This window comes from Pristiophorus japonicus, chromosome 9 (genome assembly GCF_044704955.1).
Source record: "Pristiophorus japonicus isolate sPriJap1 chromosome 9, sPriJap1.hap1, whole genome shotgun sequence".
Classification (NCBI taxonomy): Eukaryota; Metazoa; Chordata; class Chondrichthyes; family Pristiophoridae; genus Pristiophorus; species Pristiophorus japonicus.
In genome coordinates this window covers 108,883,312-108,907,678 of record NC_091985.1, presented here as the reverse complement: position 1 = coordinate 108,907,678, position 24,367 = coordinate 108,883,312, and positions in this window count along the sequence as shown.

Here is a 24,367-nt window from a genome sequence, read left to right as displayed (position 1 = left end):
AAGTGTCACCCAAAGAGATGAAGAAACGCTGGAAGGAAGTTACAGAAGAATTCTGTGAATTGGTGATCAACAAAAGATCTGGAAGACAGTGTAAAAAGTAGTGGCAGGACCTCGGTCAAGTAGTTAGTGTAAATAATATTTCCATTTATTCAATGTAATTTCAATGATAAATGTGACCAGCTGTATATATCCCACCAGCAGAAAGACACCCTCTCCAAAAAGTTGCATTTTCATCTTTGCAGAAGAAACTGGCCCACAACAAAAGGGAAACAACTAGAACAGGAGGAGGCCCGCCAAATCTGCACCCACTGACAGCCTTGGAAGAGAGGGTCGCTGCTTTGATGGGTCCTGCCTGGAGAAGAACCATCAGTACTACACAAGCTGGGCCCGCACGTGAGGGAGTGGGTTAGTCATGAAAATCATCGTGGCCCTTCAAATCAACCTGCTGCCTGGCCTGCTATGTGTGAGCATACTCATGCCAACCATCTCACTGTTCTGTTATATGTTGCAGAGCTGGAGGACAATCCTTTGGATGATCCAAATCAAGATTCAGACGTGGACAAGCCTGAAGAGGAGAACAACCCTCCAGAACAACATGGGCGTGAGGGGCACTTTGAGTAGATGTTGGAGGGTTTCGATGACAGGAGTGTTCTACTGAATCTTGGAGGTCAACATATCTCATTTGCCAGGTTCTTGATTAGTGGTTTGACATTCTATGGTTTCTCACCGTCAGAGGTTGCAGGTCCCAGTGGTGATGGTGGTGTTGTGTCGCAGCATTGCACAGCCGTGGCCCCACCATCCGAGGTTACAGGTCCCAGCAGTGGTGGTGGTGCTAATCAGCAGGGAACACCCAGGGTCCCAAGGTCCCAGCCTGCGCCTCCCAGTGGGATGCCGTGAGCGAAATCCAGGGGGAGGGGAAGGAGACATGGACCACGCTCTCCTGAGATTCAGGATGCGACAGATGTGGTTCAGATGATGGCATTGGGTGGGGAGAGCGTTGATCACTCCTGGCCACCATAACTGGGGTGAGTGAGAAGGTAGCGGGACTGTCGGGAGAAGTAACAGTAATGGCACAGGAAATAGGAACCATGTCCGCTAACATCAGTGAGGGAATGGTGGCCATGAGGGATGGAATGTCAGAGGTAGTGGAAAGGACGACAGTTGCAATAACCAAGGCCATGAGGGAGGGATTGTCTGAGTTAGCTGCTGCAATAAGGGAACACGCCCAGACCCTGCGCCCATTGACAGAATCAACTGCCACTACCACTCCAATCTCCGTACCAAGCTCTGAACAGGCCGAGGCTGAGCCCTCCAACTTGCCGCCTGGGCCCTCCAACTTGCCACGTGACGTTGACACGCCCCATCCTCAAGAGGTGCCCAGTTGCCAAGATGTTAGAAAGAAGAATCTTGGTGTGCACCCCAGAAACACTACGCCACCGCCTGTGGGCAGGGGTCGTGGAGAGCCCAAGACCAAGCGCAGCGGGTGGACTTAGACTAAGGGGGGATAAGAGATGGGTGCAGCCTTTCTTTGCTGCTGTTGTTGTTTATGTCACTTCACTCACTGTTCTAACTGTTCTCACATGGGGTGTTTTTTGTAAGTTATGTAATGGTACAAGTTTATAAGTGATCTTAACGTTCAAGTGATCTTAAAGAGTAAATTTTGATATAAGAATATTTTTATTACAATAAAGTTAAGTACATTGCAAAGTTTTAAATAAAATATATTTTACATTAAAAATTAATCATGTTCAATTAATACAACACAAGATTAGGAACAGCTCCAAAAAATAAAGCCTCCTCTCCCCACCCCTCCCAGCCTCCCCATTATATAGAGGCCAGCATCTCTCTCTCTCTCTTTGACTACCACACCACCCTGCCCCCCCCCTCCCCGATGACATCGTGTCCAGCAGTTCAGCAGTTCGCACTTCTCTGGTCACTCTGGACTCCCGGTACATGTCTTCCCTCCCCTGTCCCAGGCCGAATGGCCTCATGCACAGGCCGGCCCACTGCCTTTCTTGGACCGACTTCAAAGATAAGGTAGGATTTACTTCTTTTTTATTAATATTTTAATAGTTTGAGCTTTTCCTTGCAATGTTTGGTGCTTGTATGTTGAGGTCCTCGCCAGTTCTCTTCCCTCCCCTATCCCTGCCCTAATGTCTGCCGAATGTGCGCTGCTTTTTCTTCACTGCCCACAAGGTTTTTCAGAGCTGGCCACATACGCTGACCTAAGTCGACTTGGAGTACGTTTTTGCTGGCCAAAGTGGCATAAATGGCCTAAACTGGTGTAAGTGTCTGGGACCGCCCACTTTTGAAAAAAAAAACTGACCTAAAAAAATCGTACCCAACTGACTTACTCTGGAGCAAATTTTGGGGGGAAAATGGCATTTTTTTTAACTTATGCCAGAAAAAACAACTTACTCCAAAAAAGTTGATGCAAGTCATGGCCAAAGTTGGGCCCATGATTAGGGTCATGACAATTGGCTTTAGTTTTCCTGTTCAAAGGAGGGGAGGGTGTGGAGTGGTGTTCCTGACTGATAGCCACTGCCTCATGTTTGAAAAAGTAAGCCTGGATGAGAACAGGATTGGGCTTGGTGCTAATGTCTTCCACATTTGAACAACCTGCCAACACACACTGTCCAGGCTCACACATAAAGATACAGGTACAGCGTCGAAAATCTGGAGTTCTGAAATCCGTACTGTCCTGGAATCCGGGCACCGGGAAGATCCACAGTGGGGTCCTCCAGAATCCAGAAAATGTTCTGGAATCTGGCCCGCCTCCGCCACCCCCACCCCCACCCCGCCCCCCCCCGCTCCGCCATTGGACTCCCCATCTCAGGGCACTGCTGACCTCTACCCCGCTGACTTCTTACCCGCCTCGGACCACCGCTGACCTCTGCCCCGCCTCAGGCCGCTGCCGACCTCTCCCCCGCCGACCTCTTACCCGCCTCGGACCGCCACTGGCCTCTCCCCCGCCTCGGGCCACCGCTGACCTCTGCCTCGCCTCGGGCCGCCGCTGACCTTGCACCTGTCTCAGGCCAACCCCACCCCCCCACTCTGCCGCTGCTCGGCCGCCCGACTCCCCCCGCCCTCCCCCTTGCCCCCTACCTATCTACCTACCGGCCCAGGCGATTCCGGACTCGGGATGTCGGAAAGACGTTCCGACGTCCAAAAATACCCGAACCTGGGCTCGGACATTTCCCGATTCGGGACGTCAGAAAGATGTTCAGAAGTCCAGAAATACACAGAATGCGGAACGGCCTCAGTCCCGAGGCTTCCGAATTTTCAACGCTATACCTGTACCTGTGTAAATGCACTGACAGCAAACGTCAGTTTGAGGGGCAGAAGGGGAAAAAAAATGGGAATAAAAGCAAACTTGTGACTTTTCATACAATATGATACAAGTGTTGTAATTTAGGTGCTCTCCTGACACACTTTCTTGTGCCAGTGCAAAAGACAATTTCTACACACAAAACCAGGAACCAAAACATGACCTTATGAGCACAGTAATCTGGGAGGTAATGTGTCATGGGATGAACAATAACCTGGTTTACAGTGAATAAATACAATGAAAACAGTTCTCCAACTGATGGCCAGATAACACTCAATGACAGACCATATACCTCAGGCGTCAACTACAAATCAGGTTTATTAATATAATTAACTGAGATAAAGGTAAAAACCATAGCAGCAAAATCAATCAGTGCTGCTTATTTAACTTACAGATCTATTACAAAACTATAAACATTTTGAAGATTTCAAATCTCAGAAGTAATACTCTTACTTTGGACCAAGACTTGAAATAATATTTGAACATCGCACACTGCTACATGTGAAGTAACAGTCCTGGGGCGAGTGAAATGCTCAGCATTGCTTTTGGAAAATGGTTCTCTATTTAATAAAGTTTCACATGGGCTGGGTACATCAGTACCAGGTGTCGTTGTAGATTTAGTTAACACTTCTGTTCCAAATGTTGTGAAGCAAAGATGTTTTAAAACATTTACTTTCACTTTATTATTTTGTCATGTTTTGCATTAATTGCTCTCCAACAACAACAAAAATAAACAGGCTTTTCAGAAAGTGAAACGTTGAAGGTGCCAGACTTGGTGAGATGACAGATACCATAATAGACTGGATCAGGTTTGTTGCTTTTCCCCTTGGGTGTCTGGGATGACAGAAGTAAATCATGTAAGCAGTGAGAAGAAAACAACATGCCTCACAGTTCTTGATATAACTCCACCTCCTGATCCCCTGGCACACACTAATATTACGTCAAAACTTGTTGACTGTCACTTTTCAGTGGTTCAATGAAATTCTTCAATATTATCAGGGGATGTCACTGATTTACCTGCAGCTGGTTATTGCCAACATTATTATTTTGTTTGAAGATGGGAGATAGTTCTGTTTCTTTCCTGCTCGAAAATATGTCATTCAACATTTTTATTACCCATTTGTGTCAGATCTTCACCTTTATATATTGTACTTACTTTTAAGATAAAGGTATGCCTAATTCAAACATCATTCTGATCGAAGGATTGAATTCCAGCATATCAGACCACTTTCTACTAGGTCGACGCTGCAGTGTAGTACTCAGAAGAGACATTAAGTCTCCGTCTGCTAGCTCAGGTAAAAGAATGCATGAAACTATTTGAAGTAAAGCAGGGGTTCTTCCAGTGTCCTGGCCAATTCATATCAGCAAAAACAGGTTGGCGTCAAATTTCCACACTGGTTCCAACGTTGTAATTCCGGGGAGTTTGGCAGAACTCACCAGAAAATAGTGGGACTTTGGTTGCGCTAGGTTACCCCAACATTTCCAGAATTTTCTAGTCAGCCTTTTGTGAGGTGTGAAATCTCTGCTCACCTCTTACAAGGGCAAGGACCACAGGAGGCACTCTGGAGGTTAGAGATTCCCTATTAGAGAAGTCCTGCTTCCCCCCTCTCCCATTGGGACCTGGCTTAGGACTGGAGCTTGGACTCTGAGATGAGACATATTGGCCTCCTGATGTATGGAACTGGGCTGCCCTAGGGACAGGGTGTGGGGGTTCCAGGCCAGGGAAGCAAACATTGAAAAAACCCCAGATTCGCACTGGCCCCTTACTCAGTCTTGAAGTTGGTAGGGGGGAGGGGCTGGGGCAGCCCCTCCCCCCATGGTGGCAAATACCAGATTTTCTGGCTGCCAAGGCAGGTGGGTGCCAGAGATGTACCTGTGGTGGTGCAGGTGCCTGGCTCCCTGCGACTTGGGCTCGAACCCCTAAGAATTTCCCAGGCAACATTATTTTCCCAAGTTTTATGGCAGGCTTCATTGTAGGAAGCTACAAGGGCACTTAAAAGTTATACTTGTGGGGGATCCAGCAGCCCCCCCCACCAAACGAAGGGTTCTGTGGCTGGATTTACTGGCTTCTTTGGTGGGCTGTGCTTTAGATGTGCTCTCTGCCCGCACAAAGACATTGGAATTGTGGGAACTCCCCCTGACCCCACGGCATTTTGTGTGGTTCGCAGTGGTATGCTAAGATATGCCTCATCACACAATTTTGGGCACCTGAGCTTTGAAGTGTAATGGAAACCTGCAGCCACTTTCCCTGGTTATCTACAGTATGGGACGTATAGTCCAGCAGCAGATTGCACAGGCTGAGTCAGTCTAATCTGTGTTTATTGCTTGTATTTGAGACTTTTTATAACATACGTGATTTGTTGTGTTAATTTGTTTGTCATTGAGTGTTTTGCTTCAATATGAAGACATCTGCATGTGAAAGGTGCTATATAATTGCAAATTGTTGTTGATGATGGTGACGAAAAGTGTCATGTATTCAACCAGCATTGCAACCCATGTATAATCTGACCTAAGTTGTACACTGTGAGAACAATGACCACTAGGTGGTGAACTTATGGGAGACACTCCTAACCTGGACCTTCAGGTATAAAAGGGGAAGCTCCACCCACTTTCATCACTTGAGTGCTAAGGAATAAAGGACAGGTCACAGACTGACCTTCGCTCAAGCATGGGCCTCGTGTGCATTTATACTGTATAGTAAGGACGTATCAATGGCGACGAGAAACTGGGATTTAAACCACGTGAGCAAGGCCACTAGCAGAGAGTTACTGTGTTAAGGAATGGTTGGGACAGAGATTCAACATTGTTAAAGCAGCACACAGTTCTCCAGGCAGACAAGGGCAATCGGGCATGCCCCAACATGTAGTCGAACCCAGAGGGGGAAATCGCTGGAAGCTGAAGTTCAGCGAGTTCATGTGGAGCACGTATACAGTTCATATACCAGGACGCCACCGATAATGATGAAAGTGCTCCTCAATGGCATCCCAGTATCAATGGAGCTAGACACGGGGGCCAGCCAGTCCCTGATGGGTATCAAACAGTTCGAAAAGTTGTGGGCATCCAAGGCCAGGAGGCCAAAATTATCGCCGATTGGCGCACAGCTACGGACTTACACAAAGCAGATCATTCCGGTGCTAGGCAGCGTCACGGTAGTCGTGACCCACAAAGATTCGGAGAACAGGTTGCCACTCTGGGTTGTCCCGGGGGACGGTCCCGCACTACTGGGGAGGAGTTGGCTTGCTGTCATGAACTGGAAATGGGGTGATGTCAATGCAATTTCCTCTGTGGAGCGAGTATCATGCTCACAGATCCTGGACAAATTTGACTCATTATTTCAACCCGGCATTGGCACTTTCATGGAGGCCAAGGTAGTGATTCACATAAACCCGGACGCCAGGCCAGTACACCACAAGGCCAGAGCGGTGCCGTACGTGATGCGGGAAAAGATAGAAGGCGAATTGGACCGCCTGCTGAGGGAAGGCATCATCTCGCCAGTCGAATTCAGTGACTGGGCGAGCCCGATTGTGCCGGTGCTCAAGGCAGATGGGTCGGTCAGGATATGTGGTGATTACAAGGCCACCATCAATTGGGTGTCACTCCAAGACCAGTACCCGCTACCGAGAGCGGAGGACCTTTTTGCGACGCTATCCGGTGGCAAACTTTTTTCAAAATTGGACCTGACCTCAGCTTACATGACCCAGGAGCTGGCGAGTGAGTCGAAGAAGCTGACCACCATCACGACACACAAGGGGTTGTTTGAGTACAACAGATGTCCGTTCGGGATTCGCTCGGCCGCTGTGATCTTCCAATGAAATATGGAAAGCCTCCTCAAGTCGATTCCTGGGACGGTGGTTTTTCAGGACGACATCCTCATCACAGGTTACGATACTGAAGAACACCTCCACAACCTGGAGGAGGTGCTACGCAGACTGGACCGGGTAGGGCTGCGACTGAAAAAGGCGAAGTGCGTCTTCTTAGCTCCAGAGGTAGAATTCCTGGGGATGAGGGTAGCAGCAGACGGGATCAGCCCTACTGCGTCCAAGACAGAAGCGATCCAGAGAGCACCCAGACCCCGTAACACGATGGAGCTGCATTCGTTCCTGGTGCTCCTGAACTATTTTGGTAACTTTCTTCCCAAATTGAGCACGCTGCTAGAGCCACTACACGTGCTCCTACGCAAAGGTCGCGAATGGGTCTGGGGTGACAGCCAGGAAAGGGCTTTTAATAGAGCATGCAATTTGTTATGTTCCAACAATCTGTTAACGCTATATGCCCATGTAAGAAACTTGTGTTAACGTGCGATGCGTCGTCCTATGGTGTCGGGTGTGTGTTGCAGCATGTCAATGCCAAGGGTCAGTTACAGCCGGTAGCTTATGCCTCCAGAAGTCTGTCTCAGGCAGAAAGGGGCTACGGGATGGCAGAAAAGGAGATGCTCGCATGTGTATTTGTGGTAAAGAAAATGCACCAGTACCTGTTTGGCAGGAAATTTGAGCTGGAGTCAGATCGCAAACCCCTAATGTCCTTTTTGGCTGACAACAAGGCCATAAATGCAAATGTATCGGCCTGCATACAGAGGTGGGCACTCACGTTAGCCGCCTACGACTATACAATTCGGCACAGACCGGGCACCGAAAACTGCGCCGATGCACTCAGCAGGCTCCCACTAGCCACCACTGAGGGAGCTACCGAGCATGCTGCTGAGATGGTCATGGCTGTTGAAGCTTTCGGAAGCGAAGGCTCACCCGTGAGAGCCCGTCAGATTAAAGTCTGGACAAATAGAGACCCGCTATTGTCTCTAGTCAAGAAATGTGCTCTGAATGGGGACTGGGCAGCCACGTACAGGACATGCCCTGAGGAATTTAAACCATTTCACAACCGCAGGGATGAACTCTCGATTCAGGCCGATTGCCTACTGTGGGGAAACCGCGTAGTCATGCTCCAGATGGGCAGAGAGGTGTTCATCAGAGAACTCCACAATGAGCACCCGGGCATTGTCATGATGAAGGCAATTGCCAGGTCACACGTTTGGTGGCCAGGGATAAACGCAGATCTGGAACTTTGTGTTTACAGGTGCAACACGTGTGCCCAGGTGGGCAATGCACCCAGGGAAGCCCCCCTTAGCCCCTGGCCATGTCCCGCCAAGCCTTGGTCACGCATCCATGTGGACTACGCAGGTCCTTTCATGGGAAAAATGTTTTTGGTTGTAGTAGACGCCTACTCCAAATGGATCGAGTGTGACATTTTAAACTCAAGCACATCCTCTGCCATGGTAGAAAGTCTACGGGCAATGTTCTCCGCCCACAGTTTACCGGACATCTTGGTCAGCGACAATGGCCCATGCTTCACAAGCACTGAATTCCAGGACTTCATGGCAGGCAATGGAATTAACCATGTCAGAACGGCACCGTTCAAGCCAGCCTCAAACAGCCAGGCAGAATGAGCAGTGCAGATAATCAAACAGGGGATGCTCAGAATCCTAGGGGGTTCCCTACAAAGCCGCTTATCACGCTTCTTGTTGGCCTACAGATCCCGACCACACTCGCTCACAGGGGTTCCACCCGCAGAGCTGCTAATGAAAAGGACGCTCAAAACCCGGTTATCCCTTATACACCCCACCATGAAAGAAATTGTCGAGAGCAGGCGCCAGTCACAATATGACTACCATGACAGGAATGCGAGGGCGCGATGTATTGATGTAAATGACCCTGTTTTTGTCCTCAACTACGCTGCAGGGCCCAAATGGCTCGCAGGCACTGTGATTGCCAAAGAGGGAAATAGGATTCTGGTAGTTAAACTTACCAATGGACAAATCTGCCGCAAACACGTGGATCAAACAAAAAGGAGGTTCAGCAACCCCATAGAAGAAGCAGAGGAAGAACACGATATAGAGTTCACTCCACCACAGGTGACCGAACACCGAAACCAAAGGGAGGAGAGGCCAGTCACTGTGGGCAGTCCGGATAGGCCTGAGGCACTGCAAACAGCAGACACTCAGGCCAGCGCCCAACAACCGGAGCCCCAACTCAGGCGCTCTACAAGGGAGCGTAAACCACCAGAGAGACTCAACCTGTGATCCCAATAAGACTTTGGGCGGGAGGTGATGTCATGTATTCAACCACATTGTAACCCATGTATAATCTGACCTAAGTTGTACACTGTGAGAACAATGACCACTAGGTGGTGAACTAGTGGGAGACACTCCTAACCTGGACCTTCAGGTATAAAAGGGGAAGCTCCATCCACTTTCATCACTTGAGTGCTGGAATAAAGGACAGGTCACAGACTGACCTTTGCTCAAGCATGGGCCTCGTGTGCATTCATACTGTACAGTAAGGACCTATCAAAAAGAATCTATATACTCCAAGATTTAAGAGGTTAATATTAATGGCTGGTCAATGCTTTTACTAAGCATTCATTAAAATTTATTCCAAAATGTTGGTTCAATGATTGGTTTGGAGCTCTGAAAACTCATTAAAAAAGGTTAGATAGACGATTCTCGGGGGATAAATGGATATGGGATCAGGGTGGACATTTGGGTTTAGGACTGCTGCTCATGTGGAGGATAAACACCAACACAGCCTGATTAGGCCGAACAGCTTGTCCAGGATGTAATTCTATATAAGTACCCGCCCACTGACCCAGCAAACTAACTCTAAGATCACAAACCATACACTTTCAGGACCATCACTTCATCATTCATTCACTTGCTCTTGTGGGATCTAGATTTGTACACTTTTCTTACATAACAGCAGGAACTGCAATCCAAAACTGATCTTCTCCCTCCCAACACTACTACCATCTGTACCTGCCCCTGGAAAAAACTCTCCCATTTCATTTACAAAACCCCACCTGTCCAGCCGTTGGCCCTCCATTTACCACAACATTTCTGCAATCTGCTCCACCACACCCTCAACTCCACCTTTGATGCCCTAGTCTCTATTAAAACCATTACTCTCTCTCACCCTGGTCGTTCCCACTGGTACGGCCCTCATCTTGGCTCCTAAGTCCAAGGGATGCAGACTTGAATGTATATAGCGGACAACGGTTTAGCCATTCATTGCAAATCTGGCTGGACCACATGAAGCATTGCCAGGTCCTGCTCTCCTCTGCCAAAACTGCTCACTATTTCAGCATCATCCTGGAATGCGAAGATAATCCCGTCTTCTTTTCTCTACTGCAAACCATCTTTTAAACCCCTCTTCCCTGACTCCTCCACCCTTACTTCCAGCAATGTGCGAGGAGCTCATGGACTTCTTTGTCACTAAGATTGAGACCATCCGTTCAGCGGCCTCTGCCGCTTCCCTCCCTTCACTTAACCCACCGGGCCAAACTTCCTCCAATGTTACCCCCAGTCCTCGCCCGGAATCATATCATTCTCTAGTTTCTCTTCTAACTCCCCTTTTGTCCTCTCTGAGATCATTTTGTACATGAGACTCACCTGCTCCATCACCCCTATTCTCACCAAACTGCTGATCACCCAACTTCCCTTCCTGGCCCCCGTGTTAACTGATATTGTTAGCGGTTATGTGCCACCTTTTCCTGCAAGAGAAAGGAAAGTGTGTCAATGAGTGTGGCACAATGTGTTTGAGTGATGTGCCTGTCACAGTTGAATAGCTGTCATTGTGTGTGTTATATATGTATACTTGTATTTACTCTGTATAGCCACCAGAGGGCTCATCCCCTGGAGTCCCAAGGGATCCCATAATCCCTTTGGAGCACAGGTATTTAAGGAGGCTTCACAGGTTGGAGAGGCACTCTGGAGACCTGCAATAAAAGACTAAGGTCACACTTTACTTTGAGCTCACAGTGTTCAGTCTGACTCTTTCTCCATACAGCAACTGGCAATGAGATATGGATAGCGAACACAAAGATGCAGAGAACAGTGGGCATCCTGGAGAAATTCTTGGAGGGAGATGATTGGGAAACTTTTGTGGAGCGACTCGACCAATACTTCGTGGCCAACGAGCTAGATGGGGAAGAGAACGCTGCCAAACGAAGGGCGATCCTCCTCACCGTCTGTGGGGCACCAACGTATGGCCTCATGAAGAATCTCCAACGAAACCCATGGAGAAATCGTATGACAATTTGTGCACACTGGTCCAAGAGCATTTGAACCTGAAGGAAAGCGTTCTGATGGCGAGGTACTGGTTCTACACCGACAAAAGGTCTGAAAGCCAGGAAGTGGCAAGTTACGTCACCGAGCTAAGACGCCTTGCAGGACATTGCGAATTTGAAGGACATTTGGAGCACATGCTCAGAGACTTTTTCGAACTTGGCATTGGCCACGAAACCATACTTCACAAACTTTTGACTGTAGAGACCCCAACTTTGAGTAAGGCCATAGCGATAGCCCAGGCGTCATTGCCACTAGTGACAATACTAAGCAAATCTCTCAGCACACAAATGCTGCTACAAGTACTGTGAACAAAGTGATGTTGTTTTTGAATCATAACATACAGGGCAGGTCACACATACCTGCAGCTACACATCCGCAGATGACTCAGAGTCCACCATCAAGGTTGATGAATGCAAGGCCATTAACACTTTGTTGGCGCTGCGGGGGTGATCATCGTTTCCATTCATGCCGATTCAAAGAGTACGTTTGCAAGGGCTGCGGAACAATGGGACACCTCCAAAGAGTGTGCAGGCGAGCTGCAAAGCCTGTTAAACCTGTAAACCACCATGTTGCAGAGAAGGACAGATCCATGGAGGATCACGACGAACCAGAGCCTCAGATCGAGGAGGCAGAGGTATATGGGGTGCACACATTCACCACGAATTGCCCCCGATAATGCTGAATGTTGAACGAAATGGAGTCCCAGTGTCAATGGAGACGGACATGGGCACGAGCCAGTCCATCATGGGCAAAAATACTTTCGAAAGGTTGCGGTACAACAAGGCCTCAAGGCCAGTCTTAACTCCAGTTCGCACGAAACTAAGAACTTACACAAAAGAACTGATTCCTGTAATCGGCAATGCTACCGTAAAAGTCTCCTATGATGGAACGGTGCACAAGCTACCATTCTGGGTGGTACCGGGCGATGGTCCCACGCTGCTCGGCAGGAGCTGGCTGGGAAAGTTACGCTGGAACTGGGACGACGTCCGAGTGCTATTGCCCACTGATGACACTTCGTGTGTCCATGTCTTAAACAAATTTCCTTCGCTGTTCGAACCAGGCATTTGGAAATTCCAAAGAGCAAAAATGCAGATCCATCTAATTTCGGGGGCACGACCCATCCATCACAAGGCGAGAGCAGTACCGTACATGATGGGAGAAAGGGTAGAGATCGAGCTGGACCGGCTGGAAAGAGAGGGCATTATTTCACCGATCGAGTTCAACGAGTGGGCCAGTCCTATCGTCCCAGTCCTCAAGGGAGATGGCACTGTCAGAATCTGTGGCGATTACAAAGTAACTATCAATCGTTTCTCCCTGCAGGACCAATACCCACTACCAAAGGCCGACAAGCTCTTTGCAACGCTGGCGGGAGGAAAGACTTTCATGAAGCTGGATCTGACTTCAGCCTACATGCCGCAGGAACTGGAGGAATCATCGAAGGCCCTCACCTGCATCAACACGCACAAATTCTTTTTGTTTATAACAGATGCCCATTTGGAATCCAATCGGCGGCGACAATATTCCAGAGAAACATGGAAAGTTTACTGAAGTTGGTCCCGCACACCGTGGTCTTCCAGGACGACATCTTGGTCACAGGTCGGAACACAGTCGAGCATCTGCAGAACCTGGAGGAGGTTCTTAGTCGACTCAACTGTGTGGGGCTCAGGTTAAAATGCTCGAACAAATGCGTTTTCCTGGCGCCTGAAGTGGAGTTCCTGGGAAGGAGGATTGCGGCAGGCGGCATCAGGCCCACCAACACGAAGACGGAGGCAATCAAGAATGCACCGAGGCAACAGAACGTGACGGAGCTGCGGTCGTTTCTGGGACTCCTGAACGCCTTTTGTACCTTCTTACCGGGTCTCAGCACCCTGTTAGAACCACTGCATATCTTACTACGAAAAGGGGACGAATGGGTTTGGGGCAAAAACCAAGAAAATGCCTTTGTAAAAGCAAGAAAATTGTTAGGCTCAAACAAATTGCTTGTGTTGTATGATCCATGTTAGCGTTTGGTACTAGCATGTGATGTGTCGCCATGTGGCGTCAGATGTGTATTGCAACAAGCTCATGATTTCGGGAAACTGCAACTGGTTGGTAATGCATCCAGGAGTCTGTCTAAGGCTGAGAGAGCCTACAGCATGATTGAGAAAGAAATATTAGCTTGTGTCTATGGGGTAAAGAAAATGCATCAATACCTGTTTGGGCTAAAATTCGAATTGGAAACTGACCATAAGCCACTTATATCCCTGTTCTCCGTGAGTAAAGGGATAAATACCAATACATCGGCCCGCATCCAGAGATGGGCGCTCATGTTGTCCGCATACAACTACGCCATTCGCCACAGGCCAGGCACAGAAAACTGCGCCGATGCTCTCAGTAGGCTGCCATTGCCCACCACTGGAGTGGAAATGGCGCAGCCCACAGAGCTAGCCATGATTATGGAAGCATTTGAGAGTGAGCAATCACCTGTCACTGCCCAGCAGGTCAAAACCTGGACAAGCCATGATCCCATATTATCTCTAGTCAAAAGCTGTGTGCTTCACGGGAGCTGGTCCAGTGTCCCAGTGGAAATGTAGCAAGAGATAAAGCCATACCAGTGGCGCAAAGATGAAATATCTATACAGGCAGACTGCCTTCTGTGGGGCAATTGAGTAGTGGTCCCCAAGAAGGGCAGAGACACCTTCATCAATGACCTCCACAGTACCCACTCAGGCATCGTAATGATGAAAGCGAGAGCCAGATCCCACGTGTGGTGGCCCGGTATCAATGCGGACTTAGAATCCTGCGTTCACAGATGTAATACATGCTCGCAGTTAAGCAATGTACCCTGGGAGGCGTCGCTATGTTTATGGTCTTGGCCCTCCAAACCGTGGTCTAGGGTACACGTCGACTATGCAGGCCCGTTCTTGGGTAAAATGTTCCTTGTGGTTGTAGACGCTTACTCCAAGTGGATTTAATGTGAAATAATGTCGGCTAGCACATCCGCTGCCACTACTGAAAGCCTGCGGACCATGTTTGCCACACACGACCTACCCGAAGTCCTGGTGAGCGACAACGGGCCATGTTTTACCAGTGCTGAGTTCAAAGAATTCATGAGCCGTAACAGGATCAAACATGTCACATCTGCCACATTTAAACCAGCGTCCAATGGTCAGGCAGAGAGAGCAGTGCAAACCATCAAGCAGGGCTTAAAGAGGGTAACTGAAGGCTTACTGCAGACTCGCCTATCCTGAGTCCTGCTTAGCTACCGCACGAGACCCCACTCACTCACTGGGATCCCACCTGCTGAACTGCTCATGAAAAGAGCACTTAAGACAAGGCTCTCGTTAGTTCACCCTGATCTACATGAACAGATAGAGAGCAGGCGGCTTCAACAAAGTGCATACCATGATAGCGCAAATGTGTCACGTGAGATTGAAATCAATGATCCTGTATTTGTATTAAATTATGGACAAGGTCCCAAGTGGCTTCCCGGCACTGTCATGGCCAAAGAGGGGAGCAGGGTGTTTCAGGTCAAACTTTCAAATGGACTTATTCACCGGAAACACTTGGACTAAATCAAACTCAGATTCACGGACTATCCTGAGCAACCCATCTTGGACCCTACCTTTTTTGATCCCCCAATATACACACCAGTGGCAACCGGCACCACGATCGACCACGAAGCAGAACCCATCATCCACAGCAGCCCAGCAGGGCCCAACACACCAGGCAGCCCAGTAAGGCCAGCTGAACAGCAACTCAGCGAGGGCTCAACAAATGATTCAACAACACCAGCTTTCACACCGAGACGATCAACCAGGGCAAGAAGGGCCCCAGATCGACTCACATTGTAAATAGTTACACTATTGACTTTGGTGGGGGGGGGGCAGTGTTGTTATATGTGTATACTTGTATTTACTCTGTATAGCCACCAGACTGTTCATCCCAAGGGATCCCATAATCCCTTGGGAGCTCAGGTATTTAAGGAGGCTTCACAGGTTGGAGAAGCACACTGGAGACCTGCAATAAAAGACTAAGGTCACACTTTACTTTGAGCTCACAGTGTTCAGTCTGACTTTTTCTCCATACACAACAGTGTGCAAGGTGTGAGATGTGGATATAAGGTATGCAGCAATGGTAAGTATGTGAGGGTGAGGTGAAACTATGATTGTGAGGTATGAGTCGTGATTGCAAGAGATTGTTGGTAGGTGTTTGATAGGGGTGTGATGCATTGAGCAATGTTTGAGACTAGTGGTGCAGTTGGTGGGATATGGCATTTTGAAGATGCATTCACTCACTTTGACCACTCATGTAAAGTCATTAAACTTCTGGGATTGGAAGCAGTTCCTGGTGACAACACTGGTGGCACTGACAGCTTGTGCAATGTCCTCCAATTGTATGTCTCGAAGGCCTCCTTCTCCCCTGTGGGGAGAGGAGCTGCCTTCTTCTATAGACCCCCTGAACCAAGGATTCCAGTACTGCATCAGAGAAATGTGGTGTCCTTTCTCTCATCTGTTGTGCCATTGCTGCAGCTATAGTGACAATGAGGTACTCCTGCAAAAAAGCACCTTCCCTTTAAGATGTGCAGACAGTCTTCACTCTTTAGGCAAACTTTAATTGAGGCGTATACTGCACCCGATATTGGTCCTCTGTTGAGCGCTGATCCAACCAGCATTATGCATAGCCCTGGGCTCAATGTTGCAATCAAGCTAATGAGCAGACAGCACAAATTTTGAGTGCTGCCTACACTACTTTCAACGGGCGCAAGCAGATTGCGCATTTGCGATCCCCATGGTCATTTTCAGGCCGAATCCAATTTCACCCCCTTAATTTCTGTAACACTTCATAACCAATATTGTCAATTCACTAATACATTACAATCAAAAGGCACATTTTACAAATCTAAAGACTTTTGTGTAAAATGAATGTTTTTGTTTTAGTGATTTTATATCATCTGCACTTGGATTGAATTATTGAATGAAAGCTTAAATGGATGTGGTACAAAGCTTTGCCAACTTTTGTCTATTTTTAGCCACAGTTTATAGATGCACTGATCCAAGTGTAATTCTAATACAAGCAGAACATTTCTTGACAAACCCGCTATGTGTTTGTTTGTATTTAGTCATTTAGATTGACAAGTCAGACTCAATTAGTCTCTTCAGTTCTTCCTAGTTCTTCCTTGCATGAAGCCTCTTGCCCCTTTACCGGCACCAGTGTTTTATCCCACAGAGTTCTACTTGATTACTTTCTCCCCTCTTCCCTCACAGAGACTGATCACCCTGAGGTACAGTTGCACAGTTGCCAGCAGGACCCGAACACCTCACCCATGGTACATTCTTCACATGTGAGGGAGGCTAGGCTATTTGATCGTGGGTGTCAACACAGCCACATTTGGCTCAGTTCTCACCTGTCTCACACAGAGTTCATTGGATCAAGTTGAAGAGTGGAAACTTTGGCTGATTTTCTCTCGCTAGCTGGGGATGCTCTGTCCAACTGCAACATCTTTCCTCCTGCCCTGATTGAAATCAGATAACCAAGTACAGGCTGTGGATCTAAAACATTACAGATGTAGGAGTATAGTAGTGTATTGTTATTTAAGAGGGCCGCAGGTGGTTTGGTAGGATCATTTAAGTATGAGTGCGTCTTTGGAACTGATGTTGAGTCTTCCTAACAGTGCCCAAAGGATGATAGTGTGCATATATTTATAAAGTCATCCCCCTGCAAAACAGATACAATGCTTTGAGTACTGTTGAGGGGGATGACTCATCAGGGGAGGGCAGCAGCAGCCAAGTTCATGGCACCGTGGCTGGCTCTGTTGCACAGGAGGGCAGGAAAAAGAGTGGGAGAGCGATAGTGATAGGGGATTCAATTGTAAGGGGAATTGATAGGCGTTTCTGCGGCCGCAACCGAGACTCCAGGATGGTATGTTGCCTCCCTGGTGCAAGGGTCAAGGATGTCTCAGAGCAGGTGCAGGACATTCTAAAAAGGGAGGGAGAACAGCCAGTTGTCGTGGTGCACATTGGTACCAACGACATAGGTTAAAAAAAGGGATGAGGTCCTATGAGACGAATTTAAGGAGCTAGGAGCTAAATTAAAAAGTAGGACCTCAAAAGTAGTAATCTCGGGATTGCTACCAGTGCCACGTGCTAGTTAGAGTAGGAATCGCAGGATCGTGCAGATGAATACGTGGCTTAAGCAGAGGTGCAGCAGGGAGGGATTCAAATTCCTGGGGCATTGGAACAGGTTCTGGGGGAGGTGGGACCAGTACAAACCGGACGGTCTGCACCTGGGCAGGACTGGAACAAATGTCCTAGGGGGAGTGTTTGCTAGTGCTGTTGGGGAGGAGTTAAACTAATATGGCAGGGGGATGGGAACCAATACAGGGAGACAGAGGGAAACAAAAAGGAGACAAAAGCAAAAGACAGAAAGGAGATGAGTAAAAGTGGAGGGCAGAGAAACCCAAGGCAAAAAACAAAAAGGGCCACTGAATATAAAGGGGCTGCAGGAGGGGTCAAAACTAAAAATCATGGTTTAAAAACTAGGATTAAAACACTCTACCTAAATGCATGCAGCATTCGAAATAAAGTAAATGAGTTGATGGCACAAATCATTACAAATGGGTATGATTTGGTGGCCATTACAGAAACATGGTTGCATGGTGGCCAAGACTGGGAATTAAACATACAGGGGTATCTGACGATTCGGAAAGATAGACAAGAAGGGAAAGGAGGTGGGGTAGCTCTGTTCATAAAGGATGATATCAGGGCAGTTGTGAGAGACGATATTGGCTCTAATGAACAAAATGTTGAATCATTGTGGGTGGAGATTAGAGATAGTAAGGGGAAAAAGTCACTGGTGGGTGTAGTTTATCGGCCCCCAAATAATAACTTCACCGTGGGGCAGGCAATAATCAAGGGAATAATGGAGGCATGTGAAAAAGGAATGGCAGTAGTCATGGGGGATTTTAACCTACATATTGATTGGTCAACTCAAATCGCACGGGGTAGCCTGGAGGACGAATTCATAGAATGCATACGGGATTGTTTCTTAGAACAGTATGTAACAGAACTTACAAGGGAGCAAGGTATCTTAGATCTGGTCCTGTGTAATGAGACAGGAAAAATAAATGTTCTCCTCGTAAAAGATCCTCTCGGAATGAGTGATCAGAGTATGGTTGAATTTGTAATACAGATTGAGGGTGAGGAAGTTGTGTCAGAAATGAGCGTACTATGCTTAAACAAAAGGGACTACAGTGGGATGAGGGCAGAGTTGGCTAAAGTAGACTGGAAACACAGACTAATCGGTGGCACAATTGAGGAACAGTGGAGGACTTTTAAGGAGCTCTTTCATAGTGCTCAACAAAAATATATTCCAGTGAAAAAGAATGGCGGTAAGAGAAGGGATAACCAGCCATGGATAATCAAGGAAATAAAGGAGAGTATCAAATCAAAGACCAATGCGTGTAAGGTGGCCAAGATTAGTGGGAAACTAGAGGATTGGGAAAACTTTAAACAACAGCAAAGAATGACTAAAAAAGCAATAAAGAAAGGGAAGATAGATTACGAAGGTAAACTTGCGCAAAACATAAAAACAGATAGTAAAAGCTTTTACCGATATATAAAACGGAAAAGAATGACGAAAGTAAATGTTGGTCCCTTAGAAGATGAGAAGAGGGATTTAATAATGGGAAATGTGGAAATGGCTGAGACCTTAAACAATTATTTTGCTTCGGTCTGCACAGTGGAAGACACAAAAACCATGCCAAAAATTGCTGGTCACAGGAATGTGGGAAGGGAGGACCTTGAGACAATCACTATCACTGGTGGGGTAGTGCTGGACAGGCTAATGGATCTCAAGGCAGACAAGTCACCTGGTCCTGATGAAATGCATCCCAGGGTATTAAAAGAGATGGCGGAAGTTATAGCAGATACATTCGTTATAATCTACCAAAATTCTCTGGACTCTGGGGAGGTACCAGCGGATTGGAAAGCAGCTAATGTAATGCCTCTGTTTAAAAAAGGGGGCAGACAAAAGGCAGGTAACTATAGGCCGGTTAGTTTAACATCTGTAGTGGGGAAAATGCTTGAAACTATCATTAAGGAAGAAATAGCGGGACATCTAGATAGGAATAGTGCAATCAAGCAGACGCAGCATGGATTCATGAAGGGGAAATCATGTTTAACTAATTTACTGGAATTCTTTGAGGATATAACAAGCATGGTGGATAGAGGTGTACTGATGGGTGTGGTGTATTTAGATTTTCAAAAGGCATTCGATAAGGTGCCACACAGAAGGTTACTGCAGAAGCTAGAGGTACGCGGAGTCAGAGGAAATGTATTAGCATGGATAGAGAATTGGCTGGCTAACAGAAAGCAGAGAGTCGGGATAAATGGGTCCTTTTCCGGTTGGAAATCGGTGGTTAGTGGTGTGCCACAGGGATCGGTGCTGGGACCACAACTGTTTACAATATACATAGATGACCTGGAAGAGGGGACAGAGTGTAGTGTAACAAAATTTGCAGATGACACAAAGATTAGTGGGAAAGTGGGTTGTGTAGAGGACACAGAGAGGCTGCAAAGAGATTTAGATAGGTTAAGCGAATGGGCTAAGGTTTGGCAGATGGAATACAATGTTGGAAAGTGTGAGGTCATCCACCTTGGGAAAAAAAACAGTAAAAGGGAACATTATTTGAATGGGGAGAAATTACAACATGCTGCGGTGCAGAGGGACCTGGGGGGTCCTTGTGCATGAATCCCAAAAATTTAGTTTGCAGGTGCAGCAGGTAATCAGGAAGGTGAATGGAATGTTGGCCTTCATTGAGAGAGGGATGGAGTACAAAAGCAGGGAGGTCCTGCTGCAATTGTACAGGGTATTGGTCAGGCCGCACCTGGAGTACTGCGTGCAGTTTTGGTCACCTTACTTAAGGAAGGATATACTAGCTTTGGAGGGGTACGGAGATGATTCACTTGGCTGATTCCGGAGATGAGGGGGTTACCTTATGATGATAGATTGAGTAGACTGGGTCTTTACTCATTGGAGTTCAGAAGGATGAGGGGTGATCTTATAGAAACATTTAAAATAATGAAAGGGATAGACAAGATAGAGGCAGAGAGGTTGTTTCCACTGGTCGGGGAGACTAGAACTAGGGGGCACAGCCTCAAAATACGGGGGAGCCAATTTAAAACCGAGTTGAGAAGGAATTTCTTCTCCCAGAGGGTTGTGAATCTGTAGAATTCTCTGCCCAAGGAAGCAGTTGAGGCAAGCTCATTGAATGTATTCAAGTCACAGATAGATAGATTTTTAACCAATAAGGGAATTAAGGGTTACGGGGAGAGGGCGGGTAAGTGGAGCTGAGTCCACGGCCAGATCAGCCATGATCTTATTGAATGGCGGAGCAGGCTCGAGGGGCTAGATGGCCTAATCCTGTTCCTAATTCTCTTGTTCTTATGTTCTTATGTTCATATTCCTTAATTCTCCTATTTCCCCACAATTTATTGATCTCTGTCTTGAATATATTCAACGACTGAGCATCCACAGCTCTCTGAGGTAGAGAATTCCAAATATTCACAACCCTTTGAGTGAAGAAAATTCTCCTCATTTAAGTCCTAAATGGCCAACCCCTTAGTCTGAGACTGTGACCCCATGTTCTAGATTCCCCAGCCAGAGGAAACATTTTCTCAGCATTTACCCTGTCAAGCCCCTTAAGAATTTTATGGGGGAGAAATTCGGTCGTGCCTCATTTGGGGCGGTAACCTAGGCGGAGCGCTAATTTTAGCGCCTTGAAAAAGTTTGCAACCTCCGTCCAGAAATTCGTCAGAATCGGGCGACGAGCTGCAGGGGCGCAAAATCAGCTGTTGCATGCCAGAGCTGGGGGTGTGATAAATTTGGTGCGCCTATTGCGCATGCGCGGAGCTCCGAGTCAGATCTCGGGATCAACCGCGTCTTAAAGGCACGGTAACTCATGTTTACGCATGCTCAGTTCCATCTCCACAAGGTCTTCAGCGCCCGAAAATGGAGGAGCAAGGAGGATGCCAGCTACCTACCCGTTTGTCACCCACCACCCTTGATGCCTTGCCGGAGGCAGTAAAGAGCCACTGGAACGTCCTCCAGCCTGGAGGGGGACAAATGCTATTTCTTCGGGATTTCAGAAGGCTCTGGAGGGAGGTGGCTGAGTATAAGAACATAAGAACATAAGAAATAGGAGCAGGAGTAGGCCATACGGCCCCTCGAACCTGCTCTGCCATTCAATAAGATCATGGCTGATCTGATCATGGACTCAGCTCCACTTCCCCGCCTGTTCCCCATAAGCCCTTATCCCCTTATCGTTTAAAAACTGTCTATTTCTGTCTTAAATTTATTCAATATCCCAGTTTCCACAGCTCTCTGAGTCACCGAATTCCACAGATTTACAACCCTCTGAGAGAAGAAATTTCTCCTCAACTATGTTTTAAATGGGCGGCCCCTTATTCTCAGATCATGCCCTCTAGTTCTAGTCTCCCCCATCAGTGGAAACATCCTCTCTGCATTCATCTTGTCAAGTCCTCTCATAATCTTATATGTTTCGATAAGATCACCTCTCATTCTTCTGAATTGCAATGAATGGAGGCCCAACCTACTCAACCTTTCCTCATAAGTCAACCCCCTCGTCCCCGGAATGAACCTAGTGAACCTTCTCTGAAATGACTCCAAAGCAAATATATCCTTTCGTAAATATGGAAACCAAAACTGCACGCAGTATTCCAGGTGTGGCCTCACCAATACCTTATATAGCTGTCGCAAGACTTCCCTGCTTTTATACTCCATCCCCTTTGCAATAAAGGCCAAGATACTATTGGCCTTCCTGATCATTTGCTGTACCTGCATACTATCTGTTATAAATGTAAACTTGTATTTACTCTGTACAGCCACCAGAAGGGTCATCCCCTGGAGTCCCAAGGGATTCCATAATCTTCTGGGAGCACAGGTATTTAATGAGGCTTCACAAGTTGGAGAGGCACACTGGAGACCTGCAATAAAAGACTAAGGTCACACTTTGCTTTGAGCTGACTCTTTCTCCATACACTACAACTGGCAACGAGGTACAGATAGCGAACCCAAAGATACAGAGAACAGTGGGCAGCCTGGAGAAATTCTCAGAGGGAGATGATTGCGAAACTTTTATGGAGCGACTCGACCAATACTTCGTGACCAACGAGCTAGATGGGGAAGAGAGCGCTGCCAAACGAAGGGCGATCCTCCTCACCGTCTGTGGGGCACCAACCTATGGCACCATGAAGAATCTGCTCACTCCAGCGAAACCCATGAAGAAATCGTACGAAGATTTGTGCACACTGGTCCGAGAGCATTTGAACCCTACGCAAGACCCACTGATGAAAGGTGTGGCCATAGGCCCTAAGTAGATAAGATGTTATTCATCTGTTGTATTATTTGAAGGGGCGGGTACCCCATTGTGATTTCTTTGCCGGGGTGGTGTTTTTGGGGTTGTTTGAGGGATGTATTTGTAATAAAATGTAATGTTGAATGTTTCCTTCAGCCTCTGGTGTATGACTGTTGACATAACGGCGAGGTGGCATTATCGTGCCTCAATACGTGCTCATTATTAGCTGCATCCCTCAGCTCCCTCCATTTAAGCGAAATGTTCCATTGTGAACTGCCATCAAATAGCCCTGCCACCGCTAACATTGGTACACTGCCTCTTCCGTGGATGTTGCTAGTCCTCATCGTGTTGCTGCACACCATAATGAATAGGGAGACCTATTGAGGGGTGCATTGAAAGCTGCCTCCAGATCGGTCCAGGCATCGGAATCGCTGCTTCAGGACCCATATTGTCTGCTCTATGATATTACAGGTGGCAGCATGGCTCTCATTGTAGTGTTTCTCTAGCTCTGTGGTGGAGTTGTATGGGGGGAGGGGGCATTAGCCAGATGTCCAGGCCATATCCCTTGTCCTCAAGCAGCCAGCCTCAGCCTTGCCCTGGTGGCTGAAACAGTTGAGGCACAGTGCTCTTCTGCAGGATAAAGGCTTCATGCGCACTTCCAGGATAGCGAGCATTGTCTGTGAGGATGCGCTGTGTGTGGTCGCACACCAGTTGCACATTTAGGGAGTGGTATCCCTTTCTGTTTCTGAATACCTCTGCATTCCGGAATACGAACATACGGACATACATACAATGACCGACAGGTAAAGACCATCTGATCCAGCGAGCTTGTCCCACACAATTACCATACCATGCGTATCATGGTGAATGGTGCTCGCACGGTCATGTGCATGCAGTCAATTGTTCCTTGTACACTCGGGATGCCCGCTATCCTGGCAAACCCACATGGGCGCTCATCCTGTTTCTCCCTGGTCATCGGGAAGGTAATGAAGTGCATTCGACGGTTGTACAGAGCCCATGGGACGTCGCGGATGCAGCGATGTGCTGCGAATTGTGAGACGTTCATATGTCCCCTGATGCAGCCTGGACGGAGCTGGAGGCATAGAAGGTGAGTGCCACTGTGACCTTCATGATTATACGTAAAGTTAGTATACAGCTACAGCAAAGGAAGGCAAATGGAATATTGCAAGGGGGATGGAGCATAAAAGCAGAGAAGTCCTGCTACAATTGTACAGGGTATTGGTGAGACCACACCTTGAGCACTGCATACAGTTTTGGTCTCCTTAAGGAGAGATATACTTGCAGTTCAGAGAAGATTCACTCGGTTGATTCCTGAGATAAAGGGATTAACTTATTGGAGTTTAGAAGAATGAGAGGTGATTTTATTGAAACGTATAAGATACTGAGTGGGCTCGACAAGGTAGAAGCAGAGAGGATGTTTCCACTCATGGGGGAATCTAGAACTAGGGGGCATAGTTTAAGAATCAGGGGTCACCCATTTAGAACTGAGATGGAGAAATTTCTTCTCTCAGAGGGTTGTAAATCTGTGGAATTCTCTGCCCCAAAG